This window comes from Solanum dulcamara, chromosome 10, assembly GCF_947179165.1.
Source record: "Solanum dulcamara chromosome 10, daSolDulc1.2, whole genome shotgun sequence".
NCBI classification, from domain to species: Eukaryota; Viridiplantae; Streptophyta; class Magnoliopsida; order Solanales; family Solanaceae; genus Solanum; species Solanum dulcamara.
This window is the reverse complement of record NC_077246.1, coordinates 43,273,316-43,289,348: the sequence shown is the minus strand read 5'-3', so window position 1 is coordinate 43,289,348 and position 16,033 is coordinate 43,273,316. Positions and strand designations below refer to the sequence as shown.

At 36.9% G+C, this 16,033-nt stretch overlaps 1 non-coding gene across 1 annotated transcript; it reads right to left on the bottom strand.

Moving 5' to 3' along the window:
- Positions 1–890: 890 nt before the first annotated feature.
- Positions 891–1,033, bottom strand: LOC129871863 (small nucleolar RNA SNORA5). The gene has a single exon (XR_008762331.1). It is a non-coding gene; the product is annotated as a small nucleolar RNA SNORA5 (small nucleolar RNA).
- Between the last annotated feature and the right edge of the window lie 15,000 nt (positions 1,034–16,033).

Sequence of the window (16,033 nt, the reverse complement as noted above, 5' to 3'; positions counted from 1 at the left end):
TGTAAGTTCAAGTGGGATCCCTCATCTTTTTTATTGATTTTGAGCCTGACCCAGATTTTCCTTTTATCTTGGGGTTTCCATTCTTAGCAACTGGCGGTGCACTTATTGACATGGCTACAGGTAGCTTGACTATGAGAGCACATGACAAAGTGGAGGTGTTCGATGTATATCAGGCACTGAAGATGCCTACAGTCTATGAAGAGTTGTCTACTATAACTGTCATCGATGAGGAAGTCCCAACTCAATGCATTTTAACAAAAGATCCTTTGGAAAGAGTCGTGATCATGGAAGATAAAGAGTTAGCTAGTGTGCTTGACATGCCAAATGTCAATATGTGGAGAAAGAATGTGGAACCTTTGAACAGAGAATTGGGTCCTTCACCTAAGCCATCTCTAAAAAAAGCTCATAACTTGGAGTTGAAGCAACTATTAGCACATCTCAGGTATGCTTTTCTTGGAATGAATAATATCTTACCTATAATTCTTTCATCGTCTTTATCTAAAATACAGGTCACATCAGAACTTGAGGTATTAAAAAGGCACAAAAAGGAAATTGGATGGAAAATGGTTGATCTTCATAGTATCATCCCCACTTTGTGCATGTATAGGATTTTCATGAAATAAGGACATAAGGCTAGTGCACAATCACAATGCTGGTTAAACTCTATCATGAAAGAGGTGGGGAAGAAAGATATAATTAAGTGGCTAGATGTAGGAATAATATACCCAATCTCTTATAGTAAGTGGGTAAGCTCGGTTCAGTGTGTACCAAAGAAAGGGGGAATGATCGTAGTGACCAATGAGAAGAATAAGATAATCCTCACAAGAACAGTAACTTGTTGAGGTATATGCATGGACTACAGAAAGTTAAATGATTCCACAAGGAAAGATCACTATCCTGTACCATTTATTAACCAAATGCTTGAAAGGTTAGCAGGCCAAGAGTACTATTGTTTCTTTGACAGATATTTGGGTTACAACTAGATTACAATTGCACTGGGGGACCAGGAAAAGACAAATTTCACATACCTGTATGGGACATATGTATTTAAGCATATGCCATTTGGTCTTTGCAATGCTCCTGCCACCTTTTAGAAGTGCATGATTGCTATATTTCATGATATGGTGGAGTAGTTTGTAGAGATTTTTATGGATGACTTCTTAGTATTTGGACAAAAAGGTCTTTGTTTGCATAATCTAGAGAAAGTACTAGCAAGGTGTGAGGAAACAAATCTTGTCTTAAACTAGGAAAAATGTCATTTCATAGTAAAGAAGGGTATTGTGTTGGGGCACAAAGTTTCAAAAAGATGGTTTGGAGGTAGACTAAGCTAAAATTGAATAATCAAGAAGCTTCCACCACTGGTTTCAGTGAAAGGTGTCTGTAATTTTCTAGGTCATGCTGGATTCTATCGGTGATTCATTAAACATTTTTCAAAGATCGCCAAACCCATGTGCAACTTGTTAGAAAATGAGTAAAATTTATCTTTGATGATAAGTGTTTTTTGGCCTTTGAACTCTTGAAGAAGAAGCTAATTGAAGCCCCCATCCTAATGCTCGTGACTGGGAGCTACCTTTTGTGCTGATGTGCGATGCAAGTGACACAGCAGTGGGAGTAGTGCTGGGACAAAAGAAGGAGAAAATTTTTCACTCCATCTATTACACTAGAAAGACTCTTGGCTCGGCTCAGGCCAACTACACTATCATAGAGAAGGAGATACTGGCATTGGTTTATGCATTTGAAAATTTAAATGATTGGTTATACTGATCATGCAACCCTCAGGTACTTATTCAACAAGAAGGATGCTAAACCTAGATTAATTAGATGTATCTTACAGTTCCAAGAATTCGATATTGAAATTAAAGATAAGAAGGGATGTGAAAATCAAATAGCAGACCACCAATCAAGATTAGAGGTTTTATCCCATATAGGTGACCAAGAGTCAATAAAGGAAGAGTTTTTGGATGAGCAACTGTTGGCAATAGAGGTACAAGAATTCCCATGATATGCAGATATTATGAACTACATAGTGAGTGGAGTGTTTCCACCGGAGAAAAGTCCCAACAAAAGAAGAGGCTAATGTATGAAGCAAAGTTTTATATATGGGATGAACCTTATTTTTTCAAAAAGGGTGTTGATTAGATGATAAAGAGATGTGTGTCTAAATATGAAGTTCAATAAATTCTACACAATTGTCATTCGTCTACATATGGTGGATATCATAGAGGCGAACAAACAACCCATAAGGTATTGTAATCAGGTTTCTTTTGGCCTAATTAATTTAAAGATGCTGCAAGATTTGTGAAGAGCTATAATCAATGCCAAAGGTTGGGTACAATATCAAGAAGGCACGAGATGCTGTTGAATAACATCATAAAGATAAAGATCTTTGATGTATGGGGAATTGACTTTATGGGTCCCTTCCCATCATCATATGGAAATCAGTATATACTGGTGGTAGTTGATTATGTTTCTAAATAGGTCGAGGCCATTTTTTTTCCCAACCAATGACTCTAAAGTGGTAAGTCGCTTCCTCAAGAAGCACATTTTCACAAGGTTTGGCATTTCAAGGGTTATTATCAACAATAGAGGTAAGCATTTCATAAATCAAATGATAAAGAATCTGGTTGATAAATTTGGTGTCAGGTTCAAGGTCACCATGGCATATCACCCCCAAACTAGCGGATCGGTTGAGGTATCAAATCATGAGGTGAAGCAAATCATTCAAAAAACCATCAATGCTACAAGAAAGGACTGGGCTATCAAACTAGATAAAGAACTCTGGGCCTACCAGACTGCATACAAAACACCAATTCGCACTTCATCGTACAATATGGTGTTCGGAAAAGTATGTCACCTGCCGGTAGAACTAGACACCAAGCATATTGGGCCATCATAAAATTAAACCTAGATCCAGAGTTGGCAGGTAGAAAGCATATGGATCAGCTCCATAAATTAGAGGAATTCAGACTCCACGCTTATGAGAATGCAAAGTTGTATAAAAAGACGATGAAGTGATGGCATAACAAGAATATAATCGCTCGAACATTTGATCAAGGTCAAAAAGTCTTACTTTTTAACTCGTATTTGTGCCTTTTCTAAGTAAGCTTCGATCAAAATGGAGTGGACCCTTTGAGGTGGTGCGAATGTCGGCACATGGAGCCGTGAAACTATGGAATTATGACAAATAAACCACATTTGTGGTGAATGGAAAACGTGTTAAGCACTATTTTGGACAAGATGTCGATTGTGAGGAAGAAAGAATTGAGCTTGATAATGAATGAAGATTCAACTGAGTCATGCCACGACTTTAAATTAGGCGCTGTGCGGGAGGCAACCCGTGAGGTAGTGTAAAATATTTTTAATTAGAGGTTATAATAAAAAAAATTGGTTTTCTAAAATTTCATTTGGTTTTAGTGCATAATTAGGATGGTATAAGTTATTCATGAAAACAAAACTAATAATAATAATAATAATAATAATAATAATAATAATAATAATAATAATAATAATAAGAAGAAGAAGAAGAAGAAGAAGAAGAAGAAGAATAAAAGGAGAGTTTGGACGAGGCCTAAATAGTGAGGTTGCTCCATCCCAGTTCATTTTTTGCCCAGATATGTTTTTGAATATTTTTTGGTAAAAATAAGTCCCAAGTAAAGTGTGCGCCTGGTCCGTGTCGCGAACCTGGCTTATTTCTATACAAATTGCATTTTGAGATTTTGGCACCTAAATAGTGAGGTCCGCGGCAAGTCTGCATTGTGAACCTAGGACATTTTTCAGGAATTTTCATTTAAAAAGACGGGTTTAACTAATTTTTATTTTTAACCCAATTCAGTCGATTATTATACCTACAAATTATGTTTTTCATCAGAATCTTCAACATAATACCCTTCCTCACTTATACAAACTTTCTAAATTCTCTCTTCTCAAACTAATCTGCGACACACTCATCCAATTCAAGCAAGATTTTGTGAGTTTTTATTTCATACCAACAAGGTATGTGTTCTTGAACTACTTTTATGATATAAATGGTTGAAGTTTACATAAGTAAGTTCTTGGACCTTAGGTTTTGATTCAATGTAATTAATTCTCATTGTTCTTATATTGAAATGCTTATCGGTGTGTAAAATTGCTTAGAAATTGATTGTTGTGGTTACTTGATTATGGGTTAAGTTATTGACCTCTAACCCTAATTGTGATGTTAGAGAAAATAGATATTTGTAGTTGTTATGGATAATGTATGTTGAATTCTTGAGTAAGCATACATAAAGTATTGTATTGAAGTTGGTTTGATTTATGAAACTAGCGTGGGGTGAGTTTTTGTTGTTCTAAATTTTGGGTTGAAAACATGCTTGAAGTTAGGGGATCTAATTTTGGATGATGCTTTATTTCTTGAATCATGTATACTTCTTTTAGAGAAGAATGCTAGAACACAAAAGGCTTCTGTGAATTCGTGTAGTATTGAATTTACTATGTTGATTAATTAAAGAATGTGCTGATTTATTAACATATATGCACGTATTATTCAAATGAAGGAAAGTCTGAGTGCCTTCATATCACTTACATGCTAATGAATTACTCAAACATGAGGGGATGGCCTAAAATTCGAGCACACGTCTACGCTTTTATATATTTTGTTTTGGGGTGGCTTGTTTGCAAAAAACAAAAAATGTCATCTAGCCAAAGGATCGAAAAAGAACCAGAAGGCCCTAGCAGCAGGAAAAGAGAGAGAGAGAGCATCCCTTATACCACCTACCCCACCTATGCCTCAAGGTCTATCTTATTGATTTGTCTTGAAAGCGGTACATCCAACAGGGAAGAATTGGTACAAGTGACACTGAGTCTCACTATCTCTCTGATATGCCAATTAATGAAGAAAAAATGGCAAGAGACTACCCACAAATCATGAGGAGAATAGAGGAGCTTAATATGCATTTCATGTTCGCTGATCCGAAGCCGTGCAATTTGCACGTGGTATGGGAATTTTATGCAAATTATCAACCTAATTAGCGTACTCATTACATTACAATGCGAGGGGTTGATGTTCCTCTATCTCCAATGGACATCAATGAGATATTGGGAATTCCAGAGTTGCCTACCACTGCCCTGACTGAGTTAAATATTCAACCACCATAAAAGGATATTTGTCATACTTTATGTGGGCCTAGTTCAACAGCAAAGTAGGTACGTCACAGGCTTTGGGGCTACCACAGCATGTTCCCATACACACATATTAACAAAGAAGCATGTGTGTGGATGTAAATTGTCATGCACAGCCTTATTCTAGGCCTCCACTACACCGAAATAACGCAGGAAAGAGTGTACTTGGTCTATTCCCTTATGAAAGGGATGGACATAAATGTTGGTGCTATTATCAAATCAACTATCCGAAAGTACAGAGTCCATCAAGGTAGAAGGTACGCATTCGGAGGCCTTATCACGGAGATATGCCAAAGGGTCGGGGTTCTCGAGGACCAACATGATTAAATGGCCCCTTACCTTAGATTCTTATGATGTCACAAACATTAAGAGCTAGACTACACTTATGGACCAATCCTCATTACACAGGAGCACGTGAGGCATGATGATATGATAATAACCCGGATGTTTGGCGTAGAGATGCTTCGATACTACATCGGAGGGCGAGCTTCAAATGAAGAAGAACTCCATAAGGTAGAAAGACAATATCCACTAAAAGAGCATACTATGGCTGTCCTAGGACTTGGACCTGATTTTTATGAGCCTACTGAAGATGACATCCCTATGGATGAGGGTAGAAGGAGGACAGCTTTGATGTGTTGTCAGATTTGGAGGCCATAGAGTTTGATCCTTTGGTAGTTGAAGATCCAACTGCTGGAGGTTTGATGGATGAGTAGACAGGGAAGTCTACTATTTTGTGCTCCTGAGGATAGTGCCCAACTCTAAGTGTGGGGTGGAATGTCTGTTTAATTTAAACTGATTCTGTGTATTTTTGTTAGTTTGATGTTTTGCTTTATCTGGATTGTTATACTGTTTATTTTTGTCAAATTGATTTTTTCTTTATCTAGATTGGTTAATCTGTTTATTATGTTTTGGTTTATATTATTTAAAAATATTACTGACTTTGTTTCATGTCATTTGTTTTCGGTAATTTGGCCATGAATAGTCCCTTTGAATCGTATATAAAAAACTTAAACTTTTGTTAGATATTTGTAATATATATAAAGCGTTACCAAACTATCAGATTGCATAGGTAGTAGATGAAATGGTTGAAAAACATGAAAAATTGACTAAATTGAGACACCTAAGACTCTGTTGTTAGATTTTGAATAATGTTTAATTCATGTGATTGTGATTGAAATTTCTGAAGAATTGTCATTCTGAAATTAAACAAATGCAGTATGAGTAAGGTTAATTGTATAATCCTTATTGCTCTTGATTACTAGAACTTGCCTCGTGTGTATGAGTAGTAAAAACAAAGGAAGTTTAGAATTTAGGGAAAGGATCTAGGCAATTCTTTGGTAACCTCATTTTGAAACCACTTGTCGTACCCTCCTTAATGTAAATCCATAGTTAGCCCTTTTGAACCTTTGACTTGACTCTTTCGCAGCCTAGTTTGAAGCCTATTCCCAATTTTTTTTGAGGCCATAATTTTGATCCAAGAAGTCAAGCTCTTTGGAAGAGAATAAGAGGAGAAATGGTGGGGGGGGGGGGGGAGTTACAACTTTGTGTTACTAAGAGTAAAACCATTGGTGCAATTAATTGTAATAACATCTTGTGTTAGGAAAGACAAGCTTGTGAAAAGTGAAAAGAACGCCAACCACATTATGGTTGAAGAGAGTAAAGAAAAGAAGAAATACCTTACACAGGTAAATGAATTGAAAGGATAAGCTAACAAAATAACAAAGTGGTAAGAATAAGGTTATGAAGTACTTGCATGGAATTAATGAATGTAGTGTATTGAAATCGCTTGGGAACCAAGTCACTATAGATGTCCAAATTTCTACCTACTTCTCCCCTACCCACATTACAACCTGAAAAAGTCCTAAGTGATCCATAAGTCTTAGCTACCTTAATAGAACTGCTTAATACACTAAGGGAAAGCCTATGGTTCATCTTGAGCAACTTGTGACTTCATTTGTGAGAGTGAGCGAATTTTGTTTAAATACCCATTGTTGTTTACAAGGAATGTAACTGCGAGAGTATGGGTAATTCTTTCTTGGTAAGAACACATAATTAATGAAGAAATGGTGATTCAGCATGAATTTTAATTTAATAAGCCATATGAATTTGTTTCATTACAAGTCAACTCTCGAGTTTATGTGGTGTTGAGTTAGTCAATCGCTTGAACAAAATTAGATATGTGTGGGTAATTTAAGGTAATTGTGCAATTATTGTGGTTTGGTAGAATTTCTTTATATATATATATATATATATATATATATATATATATATATCATATATTTGGTATTTTAGGAATAAGACTGGGAGTTTGTTCGAGGACTAACAAAATTATAAGTGTGGGGTGGTGATCTTGGTTTCATTTATGTGCCCAATAGCAAATAAAACCCATAATTCATTAGTCAAGCTGAGAGCAAATTCCTAGAGTTTAGTTTATATTTTTGCATATTTGTGTATTTTTATAACCAACCAACATAATTAGACACTTTCAGGACTAATTGAGAAAGAATGGACATTCAAAACATGATCGGATTCAAAGTTGTGCTCAAAGGAGAAGTTGGGAACAAAATGTGAAGAAAATGCATCATAAAGAAGTGTATGCGCGTCGAGCACTGACCTTTAGTGTTTAATTCCAACACTTGGAATTTATTTGACTCAATAGTGTGGTGCACGCCAAGTCCGTGTTGCGGACCTAGTTCTTGATAGAATAAATTTCCATCACAATAAAAAATAAAAAAATTCACTAAATTGAACCAAGTCCATGTAGCGGGCTTCAGTGCACGAACTTTAACTCCTCATTTTTGGTGCTAGAAATAGCACCTTTACATACTTTATTAAAAAGAGATCATATTGTCGGATAAGGATTGAAAAAGACGAAGGAAGAACTACTTTTGGTGATATTTTCTTCTTTTCTTTCAATTGAATTCAAGTTTTTATGTTATTAATGATTTGTGTAATTATGTTATAAACTATGAGTGGCTAAATCACCTTGTTCTTATGTTGTAGCCACAAGATGGAGGTTTAATTCTTATTTTCTTTGGTTGAAAATGGGTTTTTGTATGTGATCACTCTTATATTCTTGTTTTGATTGTTTTAATGCTTGATCACCATTAGAAAAAAATTGTTGTCCACCAAAACTCGAAAGACGGAAAGGGGATAGAACACTAGAATATAGGGAGCATGTTTGTCGTAGAATTGTCTAAAATAATTCATGTATCGAATGACCGTGACACATATCTATACACCATATTTGGTTACTAAACAGGATGATATGATTAATGCATTTTTGTTGGTTCATGCTTATCATTACTAACGATGTAGTTAACCTGTCAACAGAAGTAGCCAATAAGAGGTCGGAAGATCATAATTGTAAAATAAACCCTGTAAATTAGTAATCGAAAGACCCATTGGATACCAAAGTAAAGGATGTTAGACATAAATATATAAGTGCTACAACCCTGGGACTCTTCTTTAAATTGATAAAATTTCTCTAATATCTTTGAATCATTTTCTTATTTCATTTTTGGTATAATTATTTTAGATATACATAAACTCAACTATCACGACCCAACCCCGTAGGCTGTGATGGGTGCCCGAACTGGGCACTCACATATATCCTTGCTATCTGCAAGTAAATATGTCCCCTGTTTAAGTTATGACACATCAACAGACAGGATGACATATAAGCCAACGAGGCTTATCATAGGCACAACTGTACATACATGCATATACAACCCATACACAACCCACATACATATCCACAGACCTCTAAGAGTAAGAACAGTAACATAAAGAGGGATAGGACCCCCACCGTACCCATGTACAAATAAATATATACATTAAGATTTAATACCAAAATTAGGCTCTAGCACAATGGAGCGCTTTTGAATTGTTGAGTGGAACTCCTACGCTGATGGATCCCCAAGGTATGTATCTGTACTTGCGGGCATGAACATAGCCCCCCCTCTGCGAAAGGGGGGTCAGTACGATATATGTACTGAGTATGTAAAGCATAGACATCATAAGAAAATTATAGTTGGCGTAGGGATGCAGGAGGCAAGTATAACATTTAACCATTTACCGTACTTGCATCATATAAAAGAAAGTCATACATATTACCATCACATACTGTGCCCGGCCCATTTTGGGGACTTGGTGTACCATCTACATCATTCTGTCATCATATGTACATATATATTATTAGCGCTGTGGAATGTACAGCCCAATCTATGTATATAGTAAGTACATGTCGAGGAACGTATGACCCGATCTGCACATGGTATAATAATATCGAGAAATGATGGCCTGATCCACATATCATATAGTAATGCCGAGGAACGTTCAATCCAATCCATATATCATATAGTAATACCGAGGAATGTTCGGTCTGATCCATATATTATATAGTAATGCTGAGGAACATTTGGTCTGATCCATATATCATATAGTAATGCCGTGGAACATCCATTCTGATCCATATATCATAGAATAATAATTACCCGGGACTCGGTGAAATATTTATTAGAGTATACACGAATCAAGAGTGAGTAACCATATACAATCTAAATCATTATCAAAGACTCAACAATGTAAGAAGATTAAGCTATCGTCCGAGGACCAGAGTAGTAGTGTAGCCATCTCAAGTGCCTTCTAAATACCATTGAGGCCTATATCACTTAGGATCTCAGGGACCCTAGACATGTATTAAAGTAATACTAACAGTTCATAAAATCAGGGATACCCCTTGTCACATAGTCCTTAGGACTAGGAGCTTGTGCATCCAGTACTTCTCAACCTATGGAGTTCAAGGAAAGTAGTTCAACTTACTACAAGAGTTTGACATTCAGAAGTGAATAAGAGATACAAATTACATTTAGGACTTAAAAGTGGAGTTACCCTAGAGCTCGTATCATATTTTACTTACAATTAGGACATGCAAAAGGAAGATAAAGAATATGCTTTACCTAGCCTCTACTTTTCCTCAAGGAGTCATCATTTACATATATCATACCCGACCCGTCATGGGCTCGGTATCATAACCTTATTATTGCATTACCTTACCATCATAGCACCACACTTATGTCAAATACATATCAAGAGTAAAAAAGGGTAGCTCTACGTACTTATGCCAAAATATGCCAAGAGAAAGGAGATAACTTCACATACTTACTACTCTCCATCATATAGAAGCCTTGAGAGGCAATAACTCAACTAGTATAGGAATTCTACCATGGAGAAGTGAATAAGACCTATGAGTCATTTTTGGGGTTCTATGAATGGAATTATCCCCACATTTTGTATATCAATCACTTAAGTCTAAGACATGCCAAAAGAAAAGAAGGATATCTTCATATTCTTATGCCAAAGACATGCCAAGAGAAAGCTTCACATACCTTTTCTGGGATTAATTGAAATCCGGCTTGCCTTGATACCTCCTTAACCTATTTGACATAAAAGTAATACTAAGATTAATAGCCTTTGACTTTCTAGTATCCCACTCTAAAACCAAGTACTAATAGGAGTCATTTCCTTATCCATTACCCTCGACTAGTTTGTTACTAGTTCCGATGCTACCAAAAATTGGGCAGCATTTCCCCTGTAACTTCAACATCCCCGAGGTTTCAACTCGGCCATAGTGTCAACAAACATACCAACAACAAAAACCAGTAGTATATATACAAGTAAACAATCTCAATTTTACACAATACAACTCCAAACAACTAGCTCAAAACTACGATACAAAAATAGAGTTTTTAATCTTTATTCTACAAAATCTTTAACCATACCAAACAGAGGGTCGTATGGCTGAAACTAGAAGAAAAAAAACCCTCTTTAAAACACTTTAAAGCTCTGTAACACGCAACCCAACCATCTTCACCCACAACACCATAATGACAACCCACTACTCGACTTCGATTTAGCTATAACCACTTCAATTTAGTTTGTTTCTAATGTCAATCATCATTATGCAATTTTTCCAATTTCAACCTTATGTCAGACATTTAATATACCTTATAACAGCATCATAAACTCCAATTTGAAAGGGAATCCCTTACCTTGTCTGAAACTCATCAATCTCATCAAAACTTGCCTCGGAAGTTCCTTTAACATGCCTACAACTTTGTGGCTGCTTGCTAACGTTTTGGTGCTGATCCAAACCATATATTTTCATTAATAATACCTTAATAACATCATGTTACACCCTATATAATTAATTCATGGAGAGAAATCGAAGAACTCACCTTTTTTTCCTTCCAAAACCGTGGCTCTCTCCCTCTCTAGTTTCTTCTCTTCTCTTCTTTCTTGTTCTTGAATTTTCTAGAGGAATATAGAACTTAATGAGTCATAAGATATGTATATATATAGGATACTTTAGGGGGGGAAACATGTCATCCGCTAAGTGGTGACACGTGTTAAGCCCTCATTGAGCCAACACATCCCTTCCTCCAATCACATGATGCCACGTGGCATGTAGGGGTTCACTACCCTTGCTCCAACTACTTCCACATGGAAATATCTCATGCTTCCATGTGGCACTCTCTCATGCTTCCACCTGGCACTCTCTCATGCTTCCACGTTGCACTCTCTTTTCCCCCTGTGGGTTCATAATCTCATCTTACTTTACGAACCTATGTAATGCTTGCTACGTAAGCTTGGTATGTACACCAGTAGCTTAAGTGTGTAAGATTTCCAAGTTGGTAGCTTACGTAAATAAGTTGTTTCCTATGACTCATCATTCGGTCTCCAACTTCTTTTGGATTTTTATAACTCTATTTCTAATCTTCTCTAATATAGGGTATCACATTCTCCTTTTCTTAGAGTTGTTTGATAGCGTTATAGATTATACGGATCACATGGAAACTGTTAAGAAGTTTAAGAGTTCTTAAGAAGTCTTAAGAAGCTTTTAGAAGCTTTAAGAAACTTTAGGAAACCTTAAGAAACTTAAGAGGCTTATGATCCTTCCATGAAACTTAAGAGCCTTTCAAGAGACTTAAGAATGCGTTCCAAGGTACAAAAGTACGGGTGTAACATCAACCCTTTGAAAACACACATGAATAATTTGATTAACTGAAAAGTTAACTAACGCCTAATTAAATTTTCATGTGGGTTCAATATCCGACTCTTAAAAAGGGTCACTATATTACTTTTAAGACCGTGTACACTTATGTGTGTGTTTGGACGCAACATATTTTCATAATTACTGTGTGAACCTTGTTTGGATGATGGTGATGGCATGTTTGCATTTGATTGAGAATACTTACTCGTTTTGTGGTACGATCCTGGTGTGACATTGGAATTTTTAGTACTAATTTTGAGAAGGCGTTTTCTATTACACCCCACACTTTTGAGCTTGGAATGTATCTTAAGTTCCTTAGACATTATCATGTGACTCGGATAAGCCACGACACCATCAAACCACTCGAAGGAAGGAAGAATGTGATACCCCATAGTAAAGAAGGTTGGAAATAGAGTCATAAGAATACGGAAGGAAGTGGAGGCCAAGTAATGAGTCGTAGGACTCAATGTACCTACGTAAGCTACCAATTTAGAAGTCTTATGCACTTGAGTTGCTTAAGGACATACTAAGCTTGCGTAGCATGGATTATATAAGCTCTTAAAATAGGACGAGACTACGAATCCACGAGAAAGGGGAAAAGACGAAGCGTGGAAGCCAATATGGGGGTGACACGTGGCAGAACCTCAAGCAAGCAGATGACCCACCTGCTTGGGAGAGGTGGGCCCCACTGCCACGTGCAGCCCCAGCCCCACCTTGCTTGTATAGATACGATGGCCCAATAGGGGCTGGACACGTGTCCCCCTTAGGGGATGACACGTGTCACCCCTTGGGACCACATATATGTATGTATATTATGACTATACTTCAGTTTTGGGTCTTAAAAACTGCAGCAAAAATCAGAAAACAAACCCTAGAACAAGAGAGAAAATTGCGACGGCTAGGAGGAACAAAATAGGTACGTTCCGATTTTATTGCGTAAATTAATTACCCACCATATACAACGATGATATGGAGGTATTAGAAGTATAAAATCATGGCTTGGTGCAGCCAAAATGGACAGCAACCAGTCCACATAGTTTCAGCGCGCTAAAGAGGTTTCCGAGGTGCGATATTGGCTAGTTTTGGCCAATTTCGGGTAAGGTAAGGTTTCTACTTTAAATTTGGACTTTATAGGGTTGTTAAGGAGTGTATTATGTACCTTTTATACTGCTGTAAGTATGAAAAAAATCATGGGGATGCTCAGCGAAAGAAATAATTTAAATTGAAGTCGTCGTAGTTAAATTGTAGTTGAAGTGAGGCGTGGTGTGTTTGGAGGCTGCTGCTGGTTGTGTGGTATGTGTTTCAGGGTCTAAATGTGTTCTAAAATAGTTGGGGGAGCTGATGGTTTCATCCAAATGATTCCACGCTTCAAACGGTTAAAGGTTTCGCAAAATAGAAACTAGAAACCCTATTTTGGTATTACAATTTTCAGCAAGTTGGGTGGAGTTTATATTGTGTAATGTTGCCATGTTTTACTTGTATATGAGCTGCAGGTTGTTGTTGTTGGTTGTATGTAGTAATAAGGTTTGTAATTGGGAATTCGGATAGGGCATATTATAGGGGAGATGCTGCCCAATTTCCGGTAACTCTTTAAATGAGTAAAGGAACTAGTCGAAGAGGCGAGCGAGGAAATGAGTTATGTGAATACTAAGGTGAAACCGAAGGCGCTGAAAAGTTTAAGGTTGTCGATACTCGCCTTTCTTCCATGTTAAATAGGTTTGGAGGACGACTACGTGGACGTGATTAAGAGAAGTTCATACGAGGTATGTGAAGTTTTCTTTTGGCATGTTTTTGGAATAAATATGTAGAGCTATCCTTCTTTTCTTTTGGCATGTCTTAGATGTAAGTTATGAATGATATGTATATGATATATGAGATTCAATCCATTCATAAAGCCCTGAAAATAAGTCGAAACTCTCATTTACTTCTTGATGTTAGAACTCCTGCAATAGCTGAGTTGTTGCCCTTAGTTTTTTTATGTGATGAAAAGTAGTACATGTAAAGATCTCTTCTTTCCTTTGGAATGGCTTAATTTTAATTAAAGTATATATAATATGGGTTTAGAGGTAATTCCAATTATGAACTCTGAGTATAACTCGTGACTTGTAGTCACTTCTGAACATTAAGAGTCTGAAAGTAGTCAAACTAGTATTCTTGAGCCTGCTATATAATGAATAGTAAGTGGAGGTACCAGCTCCTCTTTTTAAAGGCTCTAAAATGATAAATGCGTCTGGTTGCATAAGTTGAGTCTTTGACTAGATAATTTGTGTTTCTGATTGCATAGACTATATTTCTGATTGCATAAATTATGTGGCATTATCTTGATGCATGTCTGTGATCTCTGAAGCCCCAACTGATGTAAGCCCTAATGACATCTAAAGAGGTACCTCGGATAATTACTCCCCTGGTATTTAGGTGATGGTTCACTTGACTATTTCATCGAGTCTCAGATAATGACTTAATTGCAAATGGTTTCTCACTACTCTACTCATGCATACTGTAACCCATCCTTCACCGCGTCCCACGATGGGCCGGGAATAGTTATCGTGCAAAATTTTACTACTTCTTTCACTGCGTCCCGGGCTGGATTTGTACATTTCCATACACAAGGAGACGATTCCTTATGTGAGGTGTGATATATGTTATATGTTATGATGATACGATTATTCACCGAGTCCCAGGCCGGTTGTAATATGATGGTATATGTGGCGAAATAAGGAAGGAACACTGAGTCCCTCCTTAGAGGGCCAGATACATTATGTATATTATGATGGTATGCTATAGACGTACACCACTCCATTCACCGAGTCCCTCACTAAAGGGCCAGACACTTTATGTAGGCATGCATATGAGATTAGAGTGATACATTTGTGACCCTGAGCCCGTAGTGAACCAGATGTAATATAATGACATATAAGATAAGATTATACCGTATACGATGATATGATGAAATAAAATACATGATGATACAATGATATGTGAATATGAGGAAATGATTATGACACCAAGTTCAATAGAGGGTTGGGCACAACATATGATGATATATATGATTACGTGTCCTAAAATACAGGTACCGTAATTTGTTAATTGTTATACTTGTCCCCTGCATTCCTATTTCAATTATGGTCTAAGTTATGATGTGTTATGTTTTACATACTCAGTACATATATCGTACTGACCCCCCTTTTCTCGGGGGGTTGCGTTTCATGCCCGCAGGTACAGATGCTCATTTTGGAGATCCATCAGCTTAGGAGTTATTCTCAGTTATATTGAAAGTGCTACACTGTTCTGGAGGCTAATTTTTGATACTGGTCATTTGATGTATATATTTATTTATGCAGGGGTACGGCGTGGGCCCTGTCCCGCCATATGATGTAATTATTACTCTTAGAGGTCTGTAGACATGTGTGTGTGGGTTATTTGTAAGTTTGTTCTAGTTGTGCTCATATGACGTATTACAAATATTTTTATGTTATGACAGCCTCGTCGGCTCGCGTGCCCTTTCCTATTATGATACAGGTGAATGAGGCTACAGGTTTATGAAAAAAAGTTTTTGACCCATTGGAGTTTGTGTATAGTATCATTTTGTTCATAGTTCAATTTGACTACAACTGATAGGTATGTATATGGGGTCCAGGTAGGACCCCAGTCGTGACCTATGGGGTTGGGTCATGATATTTTCACACTTTTACTACATTTAAATTTGATTTAACGGGAGTCATACCACCTGGATTTCCTAGCCACTAGTTTTTAAACTTATGAGGCATTGAGGACGTACTTCTTTTTCTACTTGAGGCATTAGAGGCACTGGGATGTACT